This window comes from Tamandua tetradactyla, chromosome 24, assembly GCF_023851605.1.
Source record: "Tamandua tetradactyla isolate mTamTet1 chromosome 24, mTamTet1.pri, whole genome shotgun sequence".
Lineage (NCBI taxonomy): Eukaryota > Metazoa > Chordata > Mammalia > Pilosa > Myrmecophagidae > Tamandua > Tamandua tetradactyla.
In genome coordinates, this window is record NC_135350.1 from 38924255 (window position 1) to 38930178 (window position 5924).

The following is a 5924-nucleotide window of genomic DNA, read 5'->3' on the forward strand; positions in this document are numbered from 1 at the left end:
AGAACTGTTGGTTCCTTCCACTAAATTACAGCTTTCAATTGGCTTATGAACCCACTGGGGAGTATGTTTTCCATACCATCTGGCTCTTGTTCTTGTTCTTGCCTAAAATCATAGACAGAGGCTTGGAAGCAAGTCATTTAGTGAGCTTGTGGACATCATTTAGGAGCATTCAAGTTGTCTAAAACAATCTTTAAATAGATGGTTGAGAGTTTGTGTGGAATATTCCACAATAACCTAATGCAAACTTTTTCTATTTTTTAAATGTTTTATCATGGGAAACTTCAAACACAGAAAATCGAGAGTAGTTGAATAGACTTCCATGCATAGCTCAACCACTTACAACAATTATTAACTTTTGGCCAATCTCATCATACCTCAGCCTACATCTGCCACCATCTCCTCCACCTAGATTTATTATGAAGTCTATCTTAGGCAACTGCATTTTTTTTCATCTAAAAATATTTCGCTATGTATTTCTAGAAGATAAGGATTCTTTAGAAATAATTATAACACCACCATTATACTTGAAATTAAAAATAATTTCATAAATTATATACTCAGTATTAAATTTTCCCGATTGTCTTTTATTTTTTTTCACTGTTTAAAGAATTTTTACCTAAAAAGAATTTTATAATCCAAATTATTTTCCTTGCTCAGTTATCAGTCAAAAGTGATACTCTGAGCTATTCCATGGTAAAGAAGTGCAGAATCCAAGAAAGGAATCCTTTAATTTTTGAACTTTGTTGAAAACTCTTTTCCCAGCGTCTATAAGACATGAGTATGTTTTTTTATTTTACTATTTTTTGATGGTGTTTTTGTTTATTTTTAAATCAATGAGTAGTCTAGGACTAGCATTATGTTCGCTACTCAGTACATAGGTTCAAAGTTCCCCTTCCTTTATTTATTTGTTTTATATTTTTCAGTACTGTTTTCCCAATATTTAAGTTTTTAGATGTTTAGATATTTTTCTTTGGCAAAACACGGGTTTCATTTCATGGTCCCTCATCAGTTTTAAACTGTTGGAACACTAGTGGCATTGTAAATTGCTTTCTGCAATTTCTTTAGCTTGGAGAGCTTGTAGTATAACAAGAACATCTGCCTTAGAACGGAGAGACTCTGGAAACACAAACATATGAAGAAGTTATGAATTATCAATCTCCACCAAATGCCAGTGATTTTACCAAAAAGGGAAAGGCACCTGGTTTGAAAAAGAGAAAACAGCCATTCATACAACATTTGTTTCTGCTCTTGAGGAGGGGCAGATGTCCACATGGAAGCAGTCAAAGGTTCTTGACCTTGTACATGAACAACAGGCTGGTACATGCTAACGTGTGGCTGTGTATTAAGATATTACTGAGGATTGTGAACGTCCACAGCATAATTATAGGGTGGAATACTGCAGACAGCAAGAGTAGCTGCTGCAGCAGCAGCCGTAGGCTATTGTCTGTGTTGATGTATTAACACTACACTGTGTTTACATGATGCATGGATCCTGTGAAGAAGCTGGTCTGATAGAACTCAATGGTGGTCTAGGAGTGGTTGAGCAGATAGCACCAGGCATATTTTGGAATGGTTGAGGTACAGCACCTTGAGCAGTCCAACGAGAACTTGGTCTAATTGAGCAGTAGGGCAGTTAGGACAGTGTGCAGCCTGTTCTGAGACCGTGAGATAGCCTCCATGAAGTAGCTGAAGGAGGTGCTAACTAGTTTGGAATAATTATGAGGTTGGCTATACCTACGACAATTACTGTTCTTTGTATATGCTGGTTAGTGAGGTAAGTTCATTTCTGAAATAGCTGTAGTGGCTTCTTCTGGGCAAGAGAAACATATAAAACCAAACCTTCTGCTATGACCACCCTCCATTATAGCTTTTGCACTAGTGATTGTACCAATTGGAGAAAATTCTTTCCAGAGATATTCAATAATCCATCATCATCACGATTTTTCACATAAAGATTAACACTCTGGTATCTGGTGATCCTATTTTGCTTCATCTGTTCACATTTTTGCTTAATTTTTAAAATATTTTTTATTTTTTAAAAACATAACAACAAACATGAGCATACTTACCATATGATCATTCCATTCTTGGTATATAATCAATAACTCACAATATCATCACATAGTTGTATAGTCATCACCATGATCATTTCTTAGAATATTTGCATCAATTCAGAAAAAGAAGTGAAAAGAAAAAAACTCATACATACCATACCCCTTACCCCTCCCTCTCATTCACTACTTGTATTTCCATTTACCCAATGTATTTTAGCCTCTGTTTCCCCTATTTTTCTATACCCTTACCACTCCCTTTCATTGATCACTAGCATTTCAATCTGCTAAATTTATTTTAACATTTGTTCCCCCTATTATTTATTTAGTTTTAGTCCATATGTTTTACTCATCTGTTCATACTGTAGATAAAAGGAGCATCAGACACAAGGTTTTCACAATCATGCAGTCACATTGCAAAAGCTTTATCATTATACAATCATCTTCAAGAAACATGACTACTGGTACGCAGCTCTACATTTTCAGGCACTTCCCTCCAGTCTCTCCAATATACCTTAACTAAATAGGTGATATCTATATAACATGTGAGAATAACATCCAGGATAACCTCTCGACTCTGTTTGAAATCTCTCAGCCATTGATACTTTATTTTGTCTCATTTTTCTCTTCCTCCTTTTGGTCATGAAGTTTTTCTCAATCACTTGATGCTGAGTCCCAGCTCATTCTAGGATTTCCATTCCACGTTGCCAAGAAGGTCCACACCCCTGGGAGTCATGTCCCACTTAGAGAGGGGAAGGGCAGTGAGTTTGCTTGTCATTTTGGCTGAGAGAGAGAGGCCACATCTGAGCAGCAAAAGAGGTTGTCTGGGGGTGACTCTTATGCCTAATTTTAAGTAGGCTTAGCCTATCCTTTGCAGGGTTAAGTTTCATAAGAACAACCCCCAAGATTGGGGGCTCAGCCTACTGCTTTGGTTGTCCCCACTGCTTGTGAGAATATCCAGAATTCTCCACTTGGGTAGGTTGAATTTGCCCCCTTTCTCACCATTTCCCCCAAGGGGACTTTGTTTTGCTTAAATTTTGCCACTTTTTATTGACCTTGACCAATGTAAATTCGTTTCCCACTGATCTCCTTTTCATGCATCTCATCCACAGCTATTGGTACATCTTGTGCCTTCAAAACTCACAAATCCGAAGTCTGTGGCTTTTCCACCTTCACCAGCAGTTGCTTAAGGGAGGCCCAAACTTGCTGAAGAGATCTTTAAGGTGCTCACTATCCATGTCATCTCCAAAACTGTTTATAAAAACATTGATGAACTCTTTTGCCCTAACTCTGTGTTTTGCTTCCCATTCCTAAGAAGACTTAGATAGTCTCACAACACACTGTGATCATTTAGAAGCACCCCATCACTTTTTTTTTTTTTTTTTTTTAAAGGAAAGACAGAGAGAAGGAAGGAAGGATAGAAGGAAGGAAGGAAGGAAGAAAGGGAAACATTTTTAAACATTTTCTTGTTTTATTGTATTCTGTTTCTCCGTTTTTGTTACATGGGCTGGGGCCGGGAATCGAACCGAGGTCCTCCGGCATAGCAGGCAAGCACTTTGCCCGCTAAGCCACCGCGGCCCGCCCCCCATCACTTTTTAATAGCATTTTCAGCTGTCTCCTGTATTTCAAAATGCACAGAACTGTAGTCCTTGGAACCATTTTCATCACAAACCACCTTATATGAAAGACCATTACAAAAAGCAGAAACTATATCATTGTCAATGGATTTGTCCAAATTTTTAATGAATATCATGCCCACTTCACTTTTGTAAAGCAGCACATCATGCTGAAACCACACAATTTGTACTGGCTTGTGCTTTATAACACCAAATTTCATGGTGTTCAAAGCACGCTCCAAGTGTGATGGCTGCTGGAAGTTCACAAATGTGTGGCCCAAGGAACAGTGTGATCATGCCCTTATACACCGAGATGGACAGGATGGATGTGGGGGGCTGAACTTCTCTTAGAAGACTGCCTTGGTCCTATTGGGGAGTGGGTCCCCAAAGAATAATAAGTCCATGAGGAACTGGAGGTGTCTTGGTATGAGTGTCCCTTGGACCACAAGTCGTGCCCTTTCCATCAGAGAAGGAGAGCAAGTGCTGGGGCTAGAGCCTGAGCCTGAGCAGAGAAGTTGGGAGGCAAGAGAGAGGGACAAAGTGGGGACAAGGTAGAGGGACAAAAGTGAACTGAAATAAAAAACTGTAACCATGTAGCTGCTCTTGGTATCAATTAGCCAATTTTCCTTTATGATCCCTCCACTGGGTCCTTAGGAAGAGCCTGTTTCCCTGTAGATCACAATCACTGATTTTAATTGAAAATATAATTTTAGCTTACTTCTACTCCTTTTATTTATCTTATGTTTTACAAAACTGCTGTAAGCTGTAACCTAATGCTTAACCCAGCTCTTACCAATCTACAGGCCCATGTTTGTACACTCCTATTAACCATAATCAATCTCAATATCTGCAAGTGTCAATATCACCACTTTCCTTTGTCTAAATCCCATTAAAACCCCAAACCCTTTTAGACCCAGTGAGACAGATCTGAGGCTTTTTGCCTCCTGTTTCCTTACACAGAGCTCTGTAACAAAGTTTTTTCTCTCTTTGAAACCCCAGTGTCATAGATTTGTTTTTATGTGCATCAGGCAGCAAGTCCAATTTGTCTGGTAACAAAAGTAACTCAATGGCCTCAGAAGGGGGTGAATCTGATGCTGCTGGCTGCTGGCTGGGGAGTGAGGGTGGTGGTGTTGGTCTCTTGATTCCTTCTTGGATCTGCGGCCATCATTGGGTGCCTTGGTTCATCAGATTATTTCATAGCAGCAGCAGAAGAAAAGAATTTTTGATGGGGAAGATGCAGATTTTGTTTTGTAAATTTTTCAGGGATGGGGGAGTAATAGATTTTGTTTTTCTTTTTTGCATGTGCAGGTACCGGGAATCGAACTCTGGTATCTGGCATGGCAAGCAAGAACTCTTGCCAGCTGAGCCACCGTGGCCCATCCAAATTTTTTAATTTTAATTTTTAAATAATAAATGTGTGCTCCAACTCTGCATGCTCAGCACTAACCTCCTGGGAGAAGGGGCTTATATTTAATTTTATAATTATTTTGATAAATCAGGATCCAAATACAGTCCATTCATTTGATTGTATTCTGTAAATCTCCTTTCATCTATAGGCTCTTCTTCTCCCTCTGTTGTGTTTTGAAGCTGTATGTACCCCAGAAAAAAAAAGTTCTTAAATTTAACCCATTCCTGGGGGTGTAAACTCCTTCTAAGTAGAATCTTTTGATGAGGCTACTTCAGTTAAGGTGTTGCCCAACTGAATGAGTTTGAGTCTTAATCCTGTTACCGATAAGCAGAATGGAATTCAGGCAGAGAAGAGAGAAGGCCATGAAAGCAAAAGGTTGAACCCAGTGGAACCCAGAAGAGAACAGAGGCCAGGAGATGCCACCATGTGCCTTGCCATATGACAAGCAAGGACCAAGGACCACCAGCCCCAGAATGCCACCGTCTTTGGAAGAAACCATTGCCCTTGATGATGCCTTCGTATGGACTTTTTCTCAGCATCAAACTGTGAACAAAGAAATTCCCATTGTTTATTCTGACCTGTTTCATGGTCCTTGCTTGAGTAGCCCAGGAAACAATGACAGTCTCTCTCCCCTACTTTTTAGTTTGTTGAAGAAATGGGTCATTTATCTGATTTGCTGATTAAATCTTTGTGGTATTGTCTGATGTGTTTCTGTTTTTCCTTTGAACTGGCAGTTAGATCTAGAGTCTAAACACTGGTCAGATTCAAATTGGACTTTATGGGCAAGACTACTTCTTGGGTGCTTTTGTGTACTTCCATCCAGAGGTGCTTGGTATCTGATGGTCCCTG

At 39.3% G+C, this 5924-nt stretch overlaps 2 pseudogenes; both read right to left on the bottom strand.

Annotated features, from left to right (window-relative positions):
- Positions 1-1027: 1027 nt before the first annotated feature.
- Positions 1028-1679, bottom strand: LOC143668190 (polyadenylate-binding protein 1 pseudogene; annotated as a pseudogene).
- Positions 1680-1766: 87 nt separating this feature from the next.
- Positions 1767-3948, bottom strand: LOC143668191 (polyadenylate-binding protein 1 pseudogene; annotated as a pseudogene).
- Between the last annotated feature and the right edge of the window lie 1976 nt (positions 3949-5924).